The following is an 18919-nucleotide window of genomic DNA, read 5'->3' as shown; positions in this document are numbered from 1 at the left end:
TGCCCTGGGCTCACACCTGCCCTGGCCTCAATGTCTTGCTTTGGGAAATGTCCCCATTTCCAGTCACCTGTTGGAGTGCAGGCTGGTGTTTCTGGCACCTTGGAAGAGAAGGTGGAAGCACGAGCTGTCCCAGTCCAGAGAGATTTCTGTAGTGGCACCCGTTGCCCTGCTCCTCCTCAGGAGCCAGCCCCTGCTTGCCCAGCCTCCCTGGCCATCCCAGGTTGTTTAACACTTTCTGGACTGGTGTTTTACTCCAGCTGTTACCACAGGACGAGAAGCACACGCAGTGTCTCGGCCTCAGGTGCAGTTTAAAAGCAAATCTGAAGCCTGTAATGAGTCACTGTACAGAGGTAAATGCTCTTTCCTCTCACAAGCAGGGGTTTATGTACATATATCTCAAATATTTATCCCATGTTTATTTGATATACTCTCAACTTCACAAGCTGCAGATAAGGGAGTTGACTCTATTGCAGTTTTGTTCTATAATCATGACAAATGTTTCTTCTTTTCTAAGAATATTATCATTTCCTTGTCTTATTATTTCAACATCTTCTTTCTCTGCTGCTGATAAATGAAACCTAATTGAATTTAATACTGAAAGCCATAGGCACGAGCCCATTACCCAGCCTGAGCCGTGCTCCTCGGTGCAGCCACTGAGCAGACAGCAGAGCTCAGGCTCAGCTGCTGACTCAGCAGAGGCTGAGGTCACCTGGGTTTGTTTCCAGCTCCAGACCCAGACTGTGAAGGCCTCAGCTCTGGCCTGTTTTTTGTGCATTAATGAAGCTCTGTCACTGCCCCACGAGATGGACACTCCGGGGACTCAGGAGATCTTCTGCTTGATGCTGCCAAGCCCAAAGGTGGCACAAAGTTCCTGTGGACTAAGGAACAGGTAATGAGGCAAAAGGCAGGAGTTTGGATATTCCTCCATTGCTGGGACTTAAAACTCCCATTTCAGGTGCACAGCACCTTCAGGTGGAGCACAGCCTTTCCAGAGAGGGGAGATGGGGAACCTCCTTCCCAACAAAGGAGATACAGCGCAGAAATCTGCTAGATTTTGGGTTTAGGCTGGGATTATCTTTCAAATTATCTTGAAAGGAATCAGCTCATGCTGGAAAACCAGACTGGTGACTCCTTCCCCTGCCTGTGGGTGGCTGGGGAGTGGTTGGTATGTGGAGGGGCTCTCCAGAGGAAAACCCTACAGAGAGAACAGAGTGTCTTGCAAGTCATGCTCCATCTCGATGAGAATGTCATCGGGCAGAGTGTTTGGATTGGAAATCTCAAGGGTGAAAAAGGGTCTTAAAATACTGAACTGGAGTGTGTTCAGTCTTCCAGCATAAATTACACAGCTGTTTAATATTATTTACCAGTGGAAAAATGTGCTTAGAACATTCAGGCAAATCCAGAGAACATCCAAATGCACACACTTGATAGATCTCTGAGAGAAAACAAGGTATGTACCAGTATCCATGACAACAAAGCCACCGCCATCCACGGCTGGGTGAGCAAGACACTGCTTAGCATCAGGGAAATTTTAAAAAGCCTGCTGCTGTTGAGGGCAGAGCTTTTCATGCATATTGTCATGCATATTATGTTTATTACCTATTCCCAATTAGGTGTCTTGATGTTTGGTGAGGTTAGGAATTTGATGGGAGGAAGGAGCCCCCGTCTCACTGCAGAGGGCAGCCCAGGAGCACGGGGGGCAGCCAGCGCCCACGGAGGGCACCCCTGGCACCCTGGCAGGGGGAGGCAGGGCTGGAAGAGCTGGGGGCAAGGCTGGCATCGGGCTGGCCAGCGAGCCAGGGCCACGGCAAGGAGCACACGGGGCTGAGCAGCACCTGAAGCCAGGTCTGGTCCCATCCCTGCCTGTCCTGCCCGTGTCCCCAGCTCTGTCCTGCCCAAGTCCCTGGCTGTGTCCTGCCCATGTCCCCAGCTGTGTCCTCCCCGTGTCCCCCCCTCTGTCCTGCCCAAGTCCCCACCTCTGTCCTCCCCGTGTCCCCCCCTCTGTCCTGCCCATGTCCCCAGCTATGTCCTCCCCATGTCTCCAGCTCTGTCCTGCCCGTGGGTCCACCCCAGCTCCCGTGGGTGTCTGTCCCCATCCCTGTCCCCATCCCTGTCCCTGTCCCTGTCTCTGTCCCTGTCCCTGTCCCTGTCCCTGTCCCCATCCCCGTCCCCGTCCCCATCCCCGTCCCTGTCCCTGTCCCTGTCCCCATCCCTGTCCCCATCCCTGTCCCTGTCCCTGTCCCCATCCCTGTCCCTGTCTCTGTCCCTGTCCCTGTCCCCATCCCCGTCCCCGTCCCTGTCCCTGTCCCTGTCTCTGTCCCTGTCCCTGTCCCTGTCCCCATCCCTGTCCCTGTCCCTGTCCCTGTCCCTGTCCCCGTCCCTGTCCCTGTCCCTGTCCCTGTCCCCATCCCTGTCCCTGTCCCTGTCCCTGTCCCTGTCCCTGTCCCTGTCCCTGTCCCTGTCCCAGGCGCAGCACTGGTTCAAGCACAGTTCAGGTGTCAGAGGCAGCCTGCAGACCCCAGGAGAGCAGGGCACAGGGGGCCTCTCCGTGCACAGCTAGGCTGGCAAGGTGATGTTCCTGGAGGGAAATAAACCCTGAGATGTGCTGTGAGGGCAATGGTGTCAGGGAAAAACCAAACTCCTCTCAGTCCTGTTCTCCTGTCTTGCTTCCAGTGTCATCTTTCTGATCCATGGAAACCTGCCACAGCCTTGAGCCCCAGTTCAGAACTGCCATAAAGTGATGCCAAAGGAACAATAACCTGGAAAATCCAGGGAGTCCCCCACAAGAGCCACAGTTCTGCAGGCAGCACAGAAAGGAGGAGGTTCCTGTGCAGTTGTGCCTTGGTCCTGGGAGAGAGGGCTGGCTCCCCCTCAGTGGATCTCTCCAAACTCAGCTCCTCCCCATCCCTTCAGGGCTTGCCACAAACAGAGTTAGTCACCTGGGGATTAATGCAGCCAGGGCAGCCCCTCAGCAAAGCTCCGAGCTGAGATCCTGTAAATCCAAAATCTCCCCTGGAGAGGTGAGAAATCTCACCTATACTGCAGGAACCAGAGAGAGGAAGCAAAGACCCCTGAAACATGGCCCCATGCTGCTTTCCTGGGCTTTGCACGGAGGCTCCACTGACCTTTCCCACTTCAGTGCTCATACAGGGGCTAAGGGACCTCCTCAGGAGTAACCCAATGATACAAACCTTGGCATGACACTGGAAATTATCATTCCTCGGGAAAGTCTCCCCTTTCAGACTGCTATTCACACCAGAAACTTCACATCCTGTCTTTTTGTTTTTTTTTTTTTTTTTTTTAAGAGTAAATATTTCATTCCACTGCCTCTGTTTCATGACTCTTCATTTCTGACATAGGAGATTCTGGGGAGCAAAAGTGAGTAACTTTGTGACTTTGGAACAGAAATGATGATGCTCTTTGAAACAAGGGTCACTGGATAATGCAGGAGTCCAGTTTCTCTCTCAAATGTTTTCTGGGTTTTGGTGGGCTTATTTTTCCACTAATAGCTTTTTTATTTCCCGAGAAAAAGGCTGTGTGAACCCAGAGTGCCCGTTGGAAAATCTGTTGTGGTGTTTATGAACTGTTGGATCAGCTGGAGATTGTGACATGAATAGCAATTTAGCAAAGGGACAGAAACGAACCATCTGCGCCTGGGTGGAACCTCGGCTGCACGATGTCAGCTCAGGGCAGCTTTTAGGCAGGAAACACAGTAATTACATCGGAGAACACGTCCGTGATGGAGTCGTTAGCACCACCTTAACTGCAGCCATAGGAAGAAGCCGTGAGGTGCTCGCTGGGTGGGTTTAAGGAGCAGAAGTCGTGGGCTGGCTCCCCAGGGTCAGAGACCAGGACACTCCTGCCCGCTGGCTGCCAGCACCCAGAGGGGTGGCAGAGCCAGCTCGGAGTGTGGGGACAGCTCCAGGGGGACAGGCTGGGCTGGGACCCCCAGAGCCCCACCCCGGCAGGGCCCCACAGCCAGGGAGCTCCCGCGGGGCAGAGGGGCGGCAGGGACACGGCAGGGACAGGGCTGGGACAGGGCTGGGACAGGGACAGGGCTGGGACAGGTACAGGGCTGGGACAGGGCTGGGACAGGGACAGGGCTGGGACACGGCTGGGACAGGGACAGGGCTGGGACAGGTACAGGGCTGGGACAGGGGGGCACTGGGACACTGGGGACACTGGGGTACTGGGGTACTGGGACACTGGGGTACTGGGACACTGAGGTACTGGGACACTGGGGTACTGGGACACTGGGGTACTGGGACACTGGGATACTGGGGTACTGGGACAGTGAGGTACTGGGGTACTGGGACACTGGGGTACTGGGGTACTGGGGTACTGGGATGGGACGGGACGGGACGGATGCTCCGGGTCCCTCCCGGTGCCGCAGAGTGCCCCCAGCCCCACTCCTGCCCCCAGCCCTGCCCCGCTCCCTCCGCAGGGACCGGCCCTCCGGCTCTCCCGGGGCTCTCCCGGGGCTCTCCCGGGGCTCTCCCGGGGCTCTCCCGTCCTCCCGGGCCCAGCAGGGGCCGACACTTCCAGCACGGCATAAATTAATTTAGCCCGCGGCAGTAAAGTGCATTTCAGAGGTGATTATATTCTGTACTGGAGTGAATGCACCTTAATAAACTCCAGCCAAATGCATATAGAAAAGGTAACGCTGCGGATTTATCTTTTTTTTCTGTATTCTTTTATGGCCTCCATTTGCTTTTGTTCTCTTTTTTTATCCTTTTGGCTTTTATGTTTGCAAGTGATAAATTTTCCCATGTTTTACATTTTATATGTAGTTTATCTCTTTATTTTGTACTTATATTGCATTGAAAATGGAATGAGTCTTTAGAATAATACAGCTGATATTGAATTTTTTAAATTGCTATTGGGTATATACTGCATAAGGTGGTTATCTGATCTCCAACTTAATCATGGGAAAATATTGCTATGGGGAAAGCTGACTGAGTAACAATGAGACCCCTATGCTTTCACAAAATTTATTTAACTATAAACCTATTATAAAACATTAATTTAGAATTCTCTTACTTTCTGCTACATTCAGGTCAGATTTATTGTACACCATTACTGAATTCACACCAAGCCTGAATTAATCGTGCAGTCTCAGAGGTTCCTATTTGAGTTTATCAAGATATGCTCTGGCTCTCAGGATTTCCTGACTGCCAAAGTCAGTAAATATAAACAAAATTACAGTTTTGTTGTAGTTCGGAAGTGGAGATTCAGGGGTGAGATAGAACATCATGTATTTGTCCTGCTAGAAATAATGGCTGTCCAAAGCTGAGGGACGGCCAGTAAAGCCTGAAACATTCCCAGTGCCTTGCAGAGCCCTGGAATTGCAAAGGTGGCCACAGCCACCTCTCACAGCTGTCAGACATGGGAAAAGAAAGGGCATTTTTCAGGTATGAAACCCAAGTGGCAGAGCAGAGGTTACCTAGCCCACCTGGATACTCCACCCCTTTCCCCACTCGGGGTGTGGCTGTTTCAGCAGAGAGGAGAAGGTTACAGATGCTGAGGCAAGCGAGGGGAACACTGGCACAAGTGAAAAGCAAGCATGACAGAAGGCTTTGACTGTTAACTCTCCTTTAAGTGTAATTTTTCTTGGAATATGGCAATGGTTTATAGAAAAGCATCCCAGATTTGTCTCTGCAGGTGTTTTTGCCCAGGTGTGCTGCACATGCCCAGCAGAGCAGCAATGTCCTGCAGCTGATGAGAGCACTGCACGGAGCCTCCAGGTCGGTGTGCACAGACAGCAGCACTTTCTGGGTCCCATGGGCCTGTGCAAGGGCAGGTCCAGAGCCAGCACTGGCTCCCAGATTCCCAGCTGGAAGTGGGCTGGTTTGAGTGTTTACTGGCTGCAGCCAGTACAGCCAGCTGTACTTTGGGGTGCATGAGGTCTCAAGCCTTGCACAGGCAGCTGTACCCCCTGAAGCCGGGTTCCCTCCCCACCCTGGGGTGAGAATTTGGCCTTCACATTAATTCCAGTTTGGTCATTCCCAGCTGAGCCCACTGGATCACCAGCTCCTTCTGGACGGGTGCAGTGATGTGACACCCCAGACCCAGGAGCACGAGTCTCACCTTCAGAGCTGCAGGAAGCCTGTCCAAACCTTGCTTACCTCACAGCTAAAACAATGCACATTTTGACTGGTTCCCCAGCTGATGCCTCCTCCAGGCTTTATTTGAATTTCCAGCAATGAGCAGAATTAACCACTGACTCTAACTGTAGGACATTTAGCACAGGGTAGTTTTAATGTCACCCATCAGAATAAACTTCTCAATAAATTTCTCAAAGTGCAGGCTTGCCTTGCAGGGTTGCCAAGGAGCAGCAGGGCTCAGCCAAGGCTGTGGCTGCTCTGGCCACTGCCCTGACAGGTGCCTGTGGGAGAGGGGTGCCAATGCCCTGCTCCCACGTCACCTCCCGAGGGAAGGGACACACAGAGCCCAGGTCCGTGTGCCAGCTCTGGGTCTGCTGGCCCGCCTCGTGCCCAGCTATAATCCCTGGACAGCCAAGACCTCCACAGTTTGGAGCCTTAAAGTGCTGCCACAACAAAGCATCCATCCTTTCCCAGCCTAGTCCAACTTCTAAGGGCAGAGCAAAATGAAATTACAGAGTGGCAGCGATGCTACCTCAGTTAATGATCTCATCTAGCAGCTTGTTTGTGACAAAGCTCATCTCTTCCTCCTGAACACTGCTCAGCTGTGGAATCAGGATCCATTTCAGGAATAGGAAAGAACATGTTCCTGTTTGTTTCATTTGAATTTCTCTTTTAATGTGTTGGTAATATCTGCAATGCCCACTGCTGATGTAATATAGATCTAATTCTCAGCTCATTTAGCTGCTGCCTCAATAGGAACACAATGCCTTGTGGGAGTGATGATTAGAGAGCAACAGCAGAGATATAAAGCAGAGATAAATGAAATAAATTCCAGAAAAGTTACTAACTACATAATCTGTGGCCACATCAGTCAGCTCCTGCTCTGATGCACTAAATGGCTGCTTCATTTTGTTGGGTTTTTAATGACAGCCACATTGTACAGCAGCAAGGATGAGGAAGGCAAGCAAGAATGCATAGCCCACCCTCTCCTCCCGACCCCAATGTCATGGGAGTATCAAGGGTGCAGGAGATGGAGCCATAAAAGTGAATGGCACAGCACATGCCTCTCAAGCTGTTATCTGTTATCCATAAAGAATTAAAATGAGCTCGTTATTTCATATGTGCCAGAAAAATGGGTTCATCAGTATTGTGCTGAAATGCATTATGACTTACTGATTCCTGATCTCATGGCTGTTGTACTTATTTGAAAACATATTTATAAGCTTTATGTCAACTGCCAGCCATTGAATTTTTATTGTATATTACAGAGAGGAGTCTTATGTCTCAATTTGCATCTCTCTTAGAAACACTGAACCACAGAATACATAATTCTGTTCTTGTGTGATTTACTTGGGAAATACCTGATCACAGACTCAGAGAACATCCCTCCCCAACACGCCCAGGTGACTTCTGTTAGTTCCTGTCCCTGTCAGCTGCCTGGCTGCGCAGCCCAACAGAGCTCCAGCCTCTGGCAAAAGCCACAAACTGAACAGACAGTGACAGATCCAGGCTGCAGCTGAAGGGACCAGAACCTCCAGCCCACCCAGAGCCACCCTGCCATGGCAGGGACACCTCCCACTGTCCCAGTGTCCAGCCTGGCCCTGGGCACTGCCAGGGATCCAGGGGCAGCCCCAGCTGCTCTGGGCACCTGTGCCAGGGCCTGCCCACCCTGCCAGGAGGCATTTTTCCCAATATTCCATCTAACCCTGCCCTCTGGCTGTGGAAGCCATTCCCTGTGTCCTGTGACTCCAGGTCCTTGTCCAACGCCTGGGCTGCTCCAAGGCATGGTCTCCAGTTTGCAGGGAACAAGAGGCTGAGGAGGGGTGCATGCTGCTGGGGGCTGTCCCCAGGAGGAGCAGGACAACCTGTCCACAGTGGCTTCAGAAGTCACCTCCTGCCACCCTCGTCTGTCCCTGCAGTGCTCACGCTGATTTCCTTTGTCTCCCCACGGCTGAACACGTGCCCATGTGCCAGTACTGTAATTCTGGAAATCTGTAAAGGCTGTGAACCAAAATCTCTGCAAATATTTGTGTTAATGTTTAATGAATTTGCTTCAGCTGTGTTTATCCTGCTTTGTATTCCCATCCTCCAAACACTCAGGCATGAAAGCCTCACAAATATGACTCAAGGCTAAAGCAGTGCTCAAAACAAGGATTTCCTCCCCAGTTTCATGCACAGCAGTGTCCCAGCTCTGTCCCAGCTCTGTCCCAGCACTGCTGACCCTCCAGTCAAAGAAAAGATTCACTGTTCAGGCTCCAGAGGAATGACCAAGGTCAAGGCCAGGCTGGATGGGACTTGGAGCAAGCTGGGCTGGTAAAAGGTGTCCCTGCCCACGGCAAGGGCTGGCATGAGGTGAGTGTTGGGGTGTAGGACTGGGATTAGCCCAGCACACCGCAGGGAGTTTGGGCAGCAGCACCACGACATCTCCCAGCTCGAGGCTTCCTGGGGGGCTGCAGGAATAACTGATGCTTGCAGAGCACTTTGGAGAAGGTAAATTCCTTTGCACTCTTGGCATCTTCTGCTGGATGAAAGCAGGCACGCCGCCTCCCCCTCAGGCTGGGCTCCTCTGCTCCTCTGCTCCCCTCATTAAGGGTCACAGCATCTTCCCAACGCGGCCGAGCCCACAAGGGCACTTAATTACACAGATTACATAGTTTGTGTCACAACTAATCAGACTGGGTGCGACAGAAGAATCTCTTCTGAAGTGAGAGGTTAACGCGTTGTTGGTGTGAATGACAATGTGTGCAGCCAGGGAGAGGAAATCATCAGGAGTGGGTGTTGGACCCACTCCAGAAATCTGGTTTTCAAGGAGAGAATTAGGCTGAACCAGTGACATTCTCAACTGCAGAAACACAAAAACACATGTATTTTTTGTGGATTTGAAGGAAAAAATAAGCCCATTGAAGTTCAGTTTATTCAGAAGTGGTTAAATTCTGTACCACATCACGATTTTTCCAGCAAGAGGCAATTGGAATCCTGCTCTTGTGTCTGATGGGGGAACACTGCAGATTGCTTTAGTCACACTGAGTAGCACCTCACCCCACTGCAGTCAGTGCTGAATTCAGATCAATAGGACTGTTCATGTGCCTTAAGTTGGGTTCATGCATGAAGGTCGCCCGTGAATCAGGTTCTAACACTGCAATCAAGGTCCAAAAATCACACAAATGTTAAACCACGACCACCTGACCTAAACCTGCTTCTGAAGGCAAACAATCCCCATTCTCTATAATAAACATGGTGAACTAAATAGCAGGCTCTCCACAATGGGGTGTTTGTTCCCATTTCTTGTGCAGGCTGGATCAAGATGAAATGCTTGCTGGATGCTGTACCCAGAGGAGCACCTGCCCAGCATCCCACCACCCTTTGCTTCTTTGTACTCTATGGGATACTAAAAAGCTTGATCCATGCTTTCCTATAGTGTTCATGCATATTTTTCTTCAATAAAGGAACTAAAATGTGAGTGGGCTGTGTGTCTTAAGACAGATTCATTGCCAAGTTCACATTAGATGCTATTTTAAAAACTCATAAAATTGACAAGTGGTGTGGCTGGATAAGTGTCAATAAAGACATTGTTTGCTCTGACTGCCAGGCAGAACTGATGGTTATGTTTTCAGCCTTACAAACTGGTTCCTGTGCTCATCTTTGTGCAAAGAGGGGGGAGCAGCAGAGTGTGCTGGGGCCAAGGGATGGCAGAGGGATGAGCCCTCAGCTCAGCTCTGGGGGTGCCAGCCAGTGAGGGACAAATAGCAGAAGATAAAACTCTCTTGAGACAACTTGCTGATGCTGAATAAAAACAAAAAATACAACTGGAGCAAAAAGGTTCCTGGGAAGACTCTCTGCTGCCAGGCCCCAGAGTGTCAGTGCTTTGTTTAACCCAAAACCAGCAAGCAGTGGCAACATTAAAAAGTCATGTTGCCTGTGACTGCCTTCACCTGGGCTGTCCAGGGGAAATGCCATCGTTTCTTTGCTCTCTGCTGCATCCCAAGACCAGGGGATTTGCCTCATGGCCGTTTGTGAGCCACAGGGAGAGAAGAACCCTCCAGGCTGGAGCACCAGCACCCTCTGACGTGCTGCCCTTCCAAGAGCTTCACCTGGAGAGCCCCGTGGTCCCGGGCTCCCAGTGGGTCCAGGACTGCTCTGTGAGAGTTTGGGACCTTCCTCCCACAGCTGCTCATGGAGATGCTGCTCACACAGACCCTGCTGCTTCCCGGGTCCTTGTGCTTCCCCAGGGATGTGCCCGTGCCTCCAGTTCAGGACTGTGGGCAGCATCTCAAACCTCTAAAGGCTCAGACTGACTGCTAAGGCTCAGGAAGTTGCTGGTTTGTGAAAGCAGAGGGCTGAAGAAGCAACGCTGACACAGCAGATCGAGGCTTGGAAAGAAACATCCTACAAATATTTGTATTTCTTTTCACACGAGGACCACACACAGCTGGTGCTTTATGATGGACACGATCTCAGGCTTTGGTGCTCTTGGGGACAAGTTCAGAGCCAGGCAAGTGGGGCAGAACACATTTTCATCAGAATCTTCCCTGGTGAGCAGAACGCCCTGACAGCACAGCTTGGTCGGTGCTGGGCTGGCATCACAGGCTTTCCTCCTCCTTGGGGAAAAGAAAGAACTGATCTCTGACTTACCAGTCCCAGCAAAACCTGTCCCCAGGCAGCACTCTGCAGGCTCAGAGGGAGAGTTTAGGGGTAAGATGTTTCTAAAATCATGGGATATTCAGAGGAGTTGGAAGGAAAGGCTGGGCCTGGTAGGGCCTGGGAAAATGCTGGGCTTTACTGGATCATGTGAAACTGCACCTGTACAATCATCTAATGACTATGATAAATGATATGGTTGTTGTATGATAAATGACATGATTGTTAAATGAGATAATTGTTTGGTAATTGTATATAATTATTGTTTAATTGTAACAAGAATCATGAGAAACTATGTTCAGGGGGTTTGATGGAAATTACAGAATCCATGCTTGGATGAAATCAATGTATACAATAGAACAAGATAAGTTTAACCATAAATATGCAGTTATATAGCAGTAAGGGTATTAAAACATGTTCATCCTGAACCCGTGTGGGAGTCAGCTTTGGGTCTGTACCCCCAACACCCAGAGCTCTTCAACAAAAGCACCTGCACACAATCCTTCTGTGGTTTTGTGCTCCTGGGCACTAACAAGGGCTCAGGCTCCTGCCTAAACGTGGCCTCCTGGCTCAGCTTTGTCCTGTTCCCACACAAGGACAAAGGTTTTCAAGACACACATTAAATTTGTCCCCCTGTGGTTGTGCAAGCAGGAGCTGTGGTGAATCCATACCCAGCCTGCCTCTGCAGCACAGACTGGCCAAGAGTGCCAGGCAGGCTCCGCTGGCAGAGCCGCACTCGGGGCAGCCCGGGCAGAGGGGGCTCAGCCCCCGACCATGCTGGCACCCCCAGCCCCCCTCAGAGCACGTGTGGCAGGAGCTCTGCAGCCCCAGCCAGCGGGGACACCCCCTGGCCCTGTGCCCAAGCCCCCTTGGAGAAGAGGTGTCCCAGCCAGGTCCCGGGCACCAGGCCCTGCAGTGCCACAGAGCAGGCTCTGGGTGAGTCTGCTCTCCAGCCAAGCACAGCCCTGCCATCTCCAATGGAGTTGTGCAGAGCCTCCTTGCTAACCTCATATTTTTCAGATTAATTTCAGCAGCATCAGCATATTGGCAATTCACTTAACCAATTATTGAATGTGTTTGTTTTCTTTTAAAATATCCCCAGTAATAATTGTTGGCTCTCTTGTTATAAAAGATGCCAGAATCTATTCCAATTATTGTTACTTTTTGAGTAGAAATGACATTTTTAATATCCTCCTGGATGCTTATTACCACAGGAAATTGCCACGGGAGTCCAGTATCATCCTTTCTGTAACTGATATTTGTATTCTTCTCATTTCTCCCCTGGCCTCACCAAGCACTCCCCGAGCAGCAATCACAGCTGACCAGGGAAATCACCCTGTCCTGTTTTACTGAGCTCCAGGGCAACGGCAAGAGCAAGACTTTCCCGTAGGATGGAATTTCTGACCAACAGTAAAAGGCATTATAAATAGTCTTTAAGGTCCCTTCCACCCCTAGAAACCATTCCAGGATTCTGTGATTCAGCGATTCTTTGCACGGGTCTGCTGTGCCCAGAACCTGAGGCTCACCCCCCGTGTCCCTCAGGAGGTCACAGCTGCTCTGCAGAGTCCCCCTGGCCAGGGGTTTTCCATGAATGCTGAGCTGGAGAAACAAACACTGAAAGAAAAAAAGGAACTTGGGCCCCACTGTCACAAGGGCCTTTCAGAAAGTTGCTGGGACAAACCCCTGTTGCTCCACTGGCTTCTCCAGCAAACACAAGGCTGGGTAAGGAGAGCAGGAAGTGCCCCCCCAAATGATTCACATTAAAATTTGGCTCTAACAGCAGTTGGTACAGCCAGAGCATCATCCCAGAACAGCAACCAAAACCAGAATCCACAACGAAATTAAGAATCAATCACAACAGTAACACACTGGAGAAATGCATTGAAAAGATCCACTTTTGAATGCAGCTTTTGGCACCTGCACCCTCCTCGGCCGTGCACAGGAGGCTCTCTGCTCTCCCTGGCACTGGAATTCTGTCTGTGAACTCAGCTGAAAAGAGTGGAGCTCGACGCTCGTGTAACTGATATGCTGGCCATCCCAAACTTCTCCCCTCAGTGCCCAAATTGCTTTCTAAGGACCCCATCCAAAGCCTATGGAAACAAGCAGGAGATTTTCTGTTACGTGCAGTGGAATCTGGATGGAGCCTGGCCTCTTGCAGGGCCAGTTGCTGAAAGACATCAGTGCATAGGAATTGAGCCATGATTTTATAAACTGGATATTTTATGAATAATGTTCTCAGGCTGAGCCCCTAAAGCGCAGAAGAGATTGGTTTTATGCAGTTTTAATCACAAAGCCCAGTGTCTATAATCAGAGCAATGCATTCTCCTTCCCCCTCGCGGGGAAGGTCAGACACCCAGCACATCCCCACACTGCAGCACCAGCTCCTTCCAGCCTCTGCTTCCCAAACTCACTCCTGATTTATTGCTCCCACTGCCCAGGACTGCCCAGGCTACAGCCACAGTGGGCTGTCCACAGGCTGGGAGATAAACACCGAGGGTCCCCTATGCCTGCTCCACATCCAGCCCTTCTGCAGAGCTGAGGGATGTGGCCATCCCTGTGAGCTGCTGCAGCCACCTCTGCAGGGCACGGGTCACAGGTGACCCAGCAGTGCTCTGACTATGGAAATAACAGATGTTTCATCCATTTTCCACAGCCTTTTCCTTAGCCTCGTTCTCTTACACAGCCAGGCTTGCAGAGCCCATGGCCAGCTGCTGCACTTCAGAAAGAGTCCAACCACTGTGAGTTGAGCCCAGCAATTAAACATGAGATGGCATTAAAAAGAAAGGCTTTAAGAGAAGCTGGCCCAGATTCAGCATCAGGATATGGATTTAAAGCACAAGACCAAACCCCGTGTCCTACATGGCCTGGCAGCTACTGAGATACATCTCTGAGCTCCTGCCAAGGGGATCAGCTTTCCACCTGAACTTTGCCACAGGCTCCTCCTCGGAGCTGTGCTGTGAACCCAGACGTGTCTGTGGCTGGCACCCACTGCAGCTGCACGTGGATGAGCAGCAGGGCAGTGCCAGGCTGGGGCAGCCTGAAGGAGCTGCACCACTGCTCACAAACAGCTCCTCTGCTCCCCGAGGGAGTCACCAGCGTCTGGCAGTCAAAATTAGCTGTGCAGATAAAAAGCTACCAGGACTCTGTCCCTGGGATGGATTGGCAGACTTCTATCATGTAATCAGCTTTACAGACTGCAATCTGAGCTCCTCTCCCTTCTCTCCCTGCTTTCCTACTAAACCAAGCTCACACAGCACTTGCTGGCAGTAACAAGAATCTGTCTGAATCCCAAAGTCAGGCACACATGAAATCAAAGCCACTGCTCCCAGGTGAATTGGCTCCAATGATGCTCCTTCTTGACATCCCTAAGAATAGGACTGCACCTGCCTGAGCCATAATTCAGCTGCTTCCAAAAGAGGAAGAACTAATGCTGCAGCCCAGGGATGTGCTCTTACTGACCACACCAGAGACAGGGGAAGGAGCAGGAGGAATATTGCTGTGTTCCATTCCTTTCCTTCTTCAAACTCTTTCATTCTCTTTTCTGTCCTCTCTTCTGCCCCCAGAGACCATTCATGGGTGTTTGTCTGCTGCCTTCTCCATTCCTGTGACTATCCCCCTCCACATGGCAGAGAGGTTGCACTGCCCATCCTTTCCTAACCCTGGGGCTCAGAGCAGGGCCTTTTTCACACAGTGTGACTTCCAGAAAACCATGGCATTTGCTCAGCATCCCTGGGTCACACCCGTGCCTGCAGTACCCTCTCAAACCTGGGCACTGTCAGTGCACAGCAAACAGCTCTTCCCCTCTGTGCCACCCTCCTGCAGAACACCCCACGTGCTCTCTCACCTTTTACATCCCAATTGCAGTTGCAAGAGAGTCCTTGAAGCATACAATCCTGAAGGTGGGAAATTACCTCCATCAGGTCCAACCAAAACATTTCCTGGTGGGACAGTGGCTGTGACTGCCTTTGGCTCATGTTGTCACTGCCTCAGCCCGAGCTCACTCCTGCTCCCCTCCCAGAGAGAGCAGGGAGGAGGCACACACACCACCCACAGTGGGTAGTTCTGCTGTGTTTATTCTGGCCACAATTGCTCCAGTTTATTCCCCATGAACCCTCTTGTTTCCTGCCATCTCCTTGGATGACAGCTCCAGGCACTGGAGCCACAGGTGAAAGCCACAGGTGCTGCCAATGCCCTGCCCCACAGGATGGCAGGCAAGGACCAGCCAGCACCACAGCCTCCCCAAACACCTGCTCCAGGGTCCTTCCCCGTGTTACAGTGCTCTGAGAGCTCCCAGAAAGGCACATTCCTTCATCTCTCCCCAAAAGCTGCAGCTCAGGGGTGAATGGTCAATGGCACCTGCCTCCCCTCCTCTGGCACAGCCTTCTCCCACGAGGCAGTGCTGGGGACAGAGCAGAGCCATGGTGGTAAATTAACTGGAACACCACGGCTCTACCAGCTCAGCCTCCTGAAACCCCTCCTGCCAGGGCAGCCCCTGCTCTGGGCTGGGCACGGGCACGAGCAGGCAGCACAGAGCCCCAGCTGCTCCCCAGGCATGCCTGCCTCCCTCTCACTGAGAGGCTCCTTCTCAGACTGACACATAGCACCAGCTGGGGTAACCTGGTATGAAAACTGCTCGTGATGAAAGATGTTTCTAATTCAAGAAGCTTCCATAGCCTTGAAAAGTGTGAGAGTTCATTTGCAACCACGTCTGTGCAAGAGGTGACAAAACAGTTAAGTGAGGAAATAATAAAGATATTACCATCCTCTCTCGAGGATCTGTCTCTAATTTAATAGTTTTAAGCTTTTTAAAGCATTTGCCAGCACAGTTTTCTCACTTTAGCTGGGCACAGCTTGTGACCTCCATCTGAGTCGTGTCAAACCACGATGCTCGTGAGTGTATGAATAAAATCCTGTTTCCTTTGTCTCAGAGCTCTGGACACCGTTTGTTGGAGCAGCCTTGGCACAGGGGCCAGCTGGGGCAGGGCAGGGCAGGGAGGGAGCCTGCAGCTGCCTCTGACCTGGCATTTCAAGTCCCACCTGGGCTGGAGTGGTGATTCCAGAAGAAGAGCTGTCTCAGCCCAGGGTGACCACACAGCCTGGGGTCACCAAGCACCCACAGCCCCGTGCCAGGGCCCCCGAGGGCTCCCCATGGCTGCCCCACCTTGGGGCTGGGGCAACGGGAGCTGGCAATGACCCTGGTGTCCAGGAGCTGCCTGGGCAGGACACACCTTGGGGCTGGGGCACACGGGAGCTGGCAATGACCCTGGTGTCCAGGAGCTGCCTGGGCAGGACACACCCCGGGCTGGGGCACACGGGAGCTGGCAATGACCCTGGTGTCCAGGAGCTGCCTGGGCAGGACACACCCCGGGCTGGCTCATCCGTGGACACAGGGAAAAACTGTCTCAGTGCAAAAAGGAAAAGGTGGGATCAAGAAGGCAAGAAGAGAAACTTCACCCACAAAAAACCTAAGTAAATTACAAGAGCATCAATAAATCCCAGATTATTCCTATTCAAACAGGACCTGGACCCCCACTGCTGGCTGATTGCACTGACAGAGATCAGACACAGACAAGGAAACAGAAAGGGCCTTTTCTATATCTTCACATTTATTAGGCAAGAGAAACAGCTCCAAATGTAGGTGTTCTTCCCCAGGACTGCAGGGCTGATCTGTGACATTCTCCTCGTGCTGCTCTGCCTTGACTCAGCAGTTGGAATAATTTACCTTCCTGCAGGAACCTGCTGAGAGAAGCACCACACTCCTCACACCTGAGGAAAACCTTACATTACTCCTGTCAAAGGAATATGTTTGAAGGGGTTTTCCCTAGAAGAGCTGAAGAAGAGGAAACTTTGGAAAGATGCACTTTGGACTCTCATTCCTGTGGCAGCACCATCCCGTTTCCAGAGCTTTCAGTAAACTGTGCAAGGAGCCAAAGCTCAGCCTGCCCCACAGGAGCCAGAGAGGGGGATCTGGGGAGGGGATTCCAGCATCCCTCACACTTCTGGTGTCTCCCATTCTCCATTGTCCTGGCAGAGAGACTGAACAGCCAAACTCCACACAAGCCCTGAACTGTCCCTTTCCCTGGAAAAGGAGTCTTTGTGTGCAGAGTCAGAGCTGCTGCCATTCATTACCCCCTCCTCGTGCTGCCAACTGTGAACAGGCAGCAACACTTTGATAAAGTTTGCAAAAGCATAATTAGTCCTACAGGCACTGTATTTTCCCATTTCAAATGCTGCTTCCCCAGCTGTACTTTGCAGATTTATGATTTCAAAAGCAGCTGATCACAGCTTCTACTGCAGCTCGAGAATTGAGAGGTTTGGGCTTAATGACATTCAAAACCTTATTAAAATATAAGCAGAGAGAGATGCAGTACATGATCCTCCATTTTCTTTGTTATGTGCATCTGTCACAATCTAAAGATGTGAGAAAAAAAGAAAAAATCTAATACAAACAGACTTTATCAGGAATTCTGCTGGGATTCCATAGCATGTAATCTTTTTTTCATGCAGTCCTTTATTTCTGTAATGAGCTAAAACACACTCAAGTAAGCAAATCCCTCTTTCAACACAGGGAGAGGAGAGGAGAGGAGAGGAGAGGAGAGGAGAGGAGAGGAGAGGAGAGGAGAGGAGAGGAGAGGAGAGGAGAGGAGAGGAGAGGAGAGGAGAGGAGAGGAGAGGAGAGGAGAGGAGAGGAGAGGAGAGGAGAGGAGAGGAGAGGAGAGGAGAGGAGAGGAGAGGAGAGGAGAGGAGAGGAGAGGAGAGGAGAGGAGAGGAGAGGAGAGGAGAGGAGAGGAGAGGAGAGGAGAGGAGAGGAGAGGAGAGGAGAGGAGAGGAGAGGAGAGGAGAGGAGAGGAGAGGAGAGGAGAGGAGAGGAGAGGAGAGGAGAGGAGAGGAGAGGAGAGGAGAGGAGAGGAGAGGAGAGGAGAGGAGAGGAGAGGAGAGGAGAGGAGAGGAGAGGAGCTCTCACCTGGTGCTCGCTGACCGGGGGACACCGGTGCTGACACAGTTCAGTGCCATGAGTGTTGTAATAATGAGGATGGAAACTCCCTGGAAGCTGGAGCTTTTGTGGCTGTGAGGCCCCGTGATGTCAGTTGTAATCAACCTCCTCTTGCAGAAACAGCACTGCCACAGTGGGCTCGTTCTCAAGCAGATCTAATATTTTGCTGCTTAGCTTGACTTTTAGGTTTATTTCCCAATTGACTTGCCTGTAACAGCTTCCCTTGTAGTCAGATTCCTGGGCTCCAGGAGCAGGGCTGGCTCTGCTCAGCCTGTGCTGAAACAGTGAGCAAGTTTTTATTTATTCTACTCCCTTAAAATGTCAAGATTTAATACAGCTTCAGCCTTAGCTCAGCTGCTGCAGTGCAAGAGTTCCTGCACTGTTTGCTGGAGCTGGGCGTTCTCCAGCCCTGGCCTAAATCCATACACAGGGAGACGAGGACTTTCCCCAGCCAGGGGAAGTTGTCCAGCAGCAGTGTGGCTTCCCGGGGTGCTGGTGACCCCTTAGGGTCCACAGGAGCTTCCTGCAGAGCTGAGGAGCAATGTTTCCCCAAGGATGGAGCTGACAGTGGACCAGTTCACGATGTGTACACCTGGAAGATCCTTCATTTTAATTTTACATCAGGTTTATAGTTTCTTTTCTTAGTTGCTTCTGAGATAAGAAATTTCTGTGTACATTCACCAGCTTCTTTTAACCCAGTTATTGCAGTCTGGGTTACAGTAACTCCCTGTGTTTCATATTGGGAATTCTCTGCACATTCCAGCCCCCAGTGCTGGGTTTGGCTGTGCCCTCCAGTTATTTTAATTCAAACGGTGACCACTGCCCTGGCTCACCCCTGGGCCTGGCTAGCTGCTGCTTCCCAGAGCAAACACTGGAATAGGTTCCTTCTGTCCTGACCAGATTCATCTCCTGTGCCAGCTGATGGAAACAGCAATTTCCTTTGAAAACCACATTTGTATTTGCATTTGAAACCTAGGGCTGTTTCTTTGTCCCAGCCTCGGGGCAGGACAGGGAGGAGGCACATCTGCATGACAGACGGACAGACGGACAGGGAAAGCAGGCAAAGCTCCTGGTCAGGAAAGTGGTGATGAGCAGAGAGGGAAGGGACAGAGGGGAGGAGTGTTCAGAGCAAGAGAGGCTGGAGGAAGCAGAAACCTGCAGAGATGTTACACTAAACCCATGC

The 18919-nt window shown here is 51.3% G+C and overlaps 2 long non-coding RNA genes across 3 annotated transcripts; one reads left to right on the top strand and one right to left on the bottom strand.

Moving 5' to 3' along the window:
* The first annotated feature begins 241 nt into the window (after positions 1–241).
* Positions 242–3288, top strand: LOC132330769 (uncharacterized). The gene is made up of 3 exons (XR_009487423.1): positions 242–350; positions 726–889; positions 2674–3288. It is a non-coding gene; the product is annotated as an uncharacterized LOC132330769 (long non-coding RNA).
* Positions 3289–16330: 13042 nt separating this feature from the next.
* On the bottom strand, positions 16331–18105 carry LOC132330768 (uncharacterized). 2 transcript variants are annotated; one of them, XR_009487422.1, is made up of 2 exons: positions 17707–18105; positions 16331–16481 (listed from the first exon to the last, which is right to left on the bottom strand). It is a non-coding gene; the product is annotated as an uncharacterized LOC132330768 (long non-coding RNA). The 2 variants fall into 2 exon arrangements; XR_009487421.1 differs by having other exon boundaries at positions 16331–16478.
* Between the last annotated feature and the right edge of the window lie 814 nt (positions 18106–18919).

The sequence above is a fragment of the Haemorhous mexicanus genome, chromosome 9 (genome assembly GCF_027477595.1).
Source record: "Haemorhous mexicanus isolate bHaeMex1 chromosome 9, bHaeMex1.pri, whole genome shotgun sequence".
Classification (NCBI taxonomy): Eukaryota; Metazoa; Chordata; class Aves; order Passeriformes; family Fringillidae; genus Haemorhous; species Haemorhous mexicanus.
This window is presented reverse-complemented; position numbering and strand designations above follow the sequence as displayed.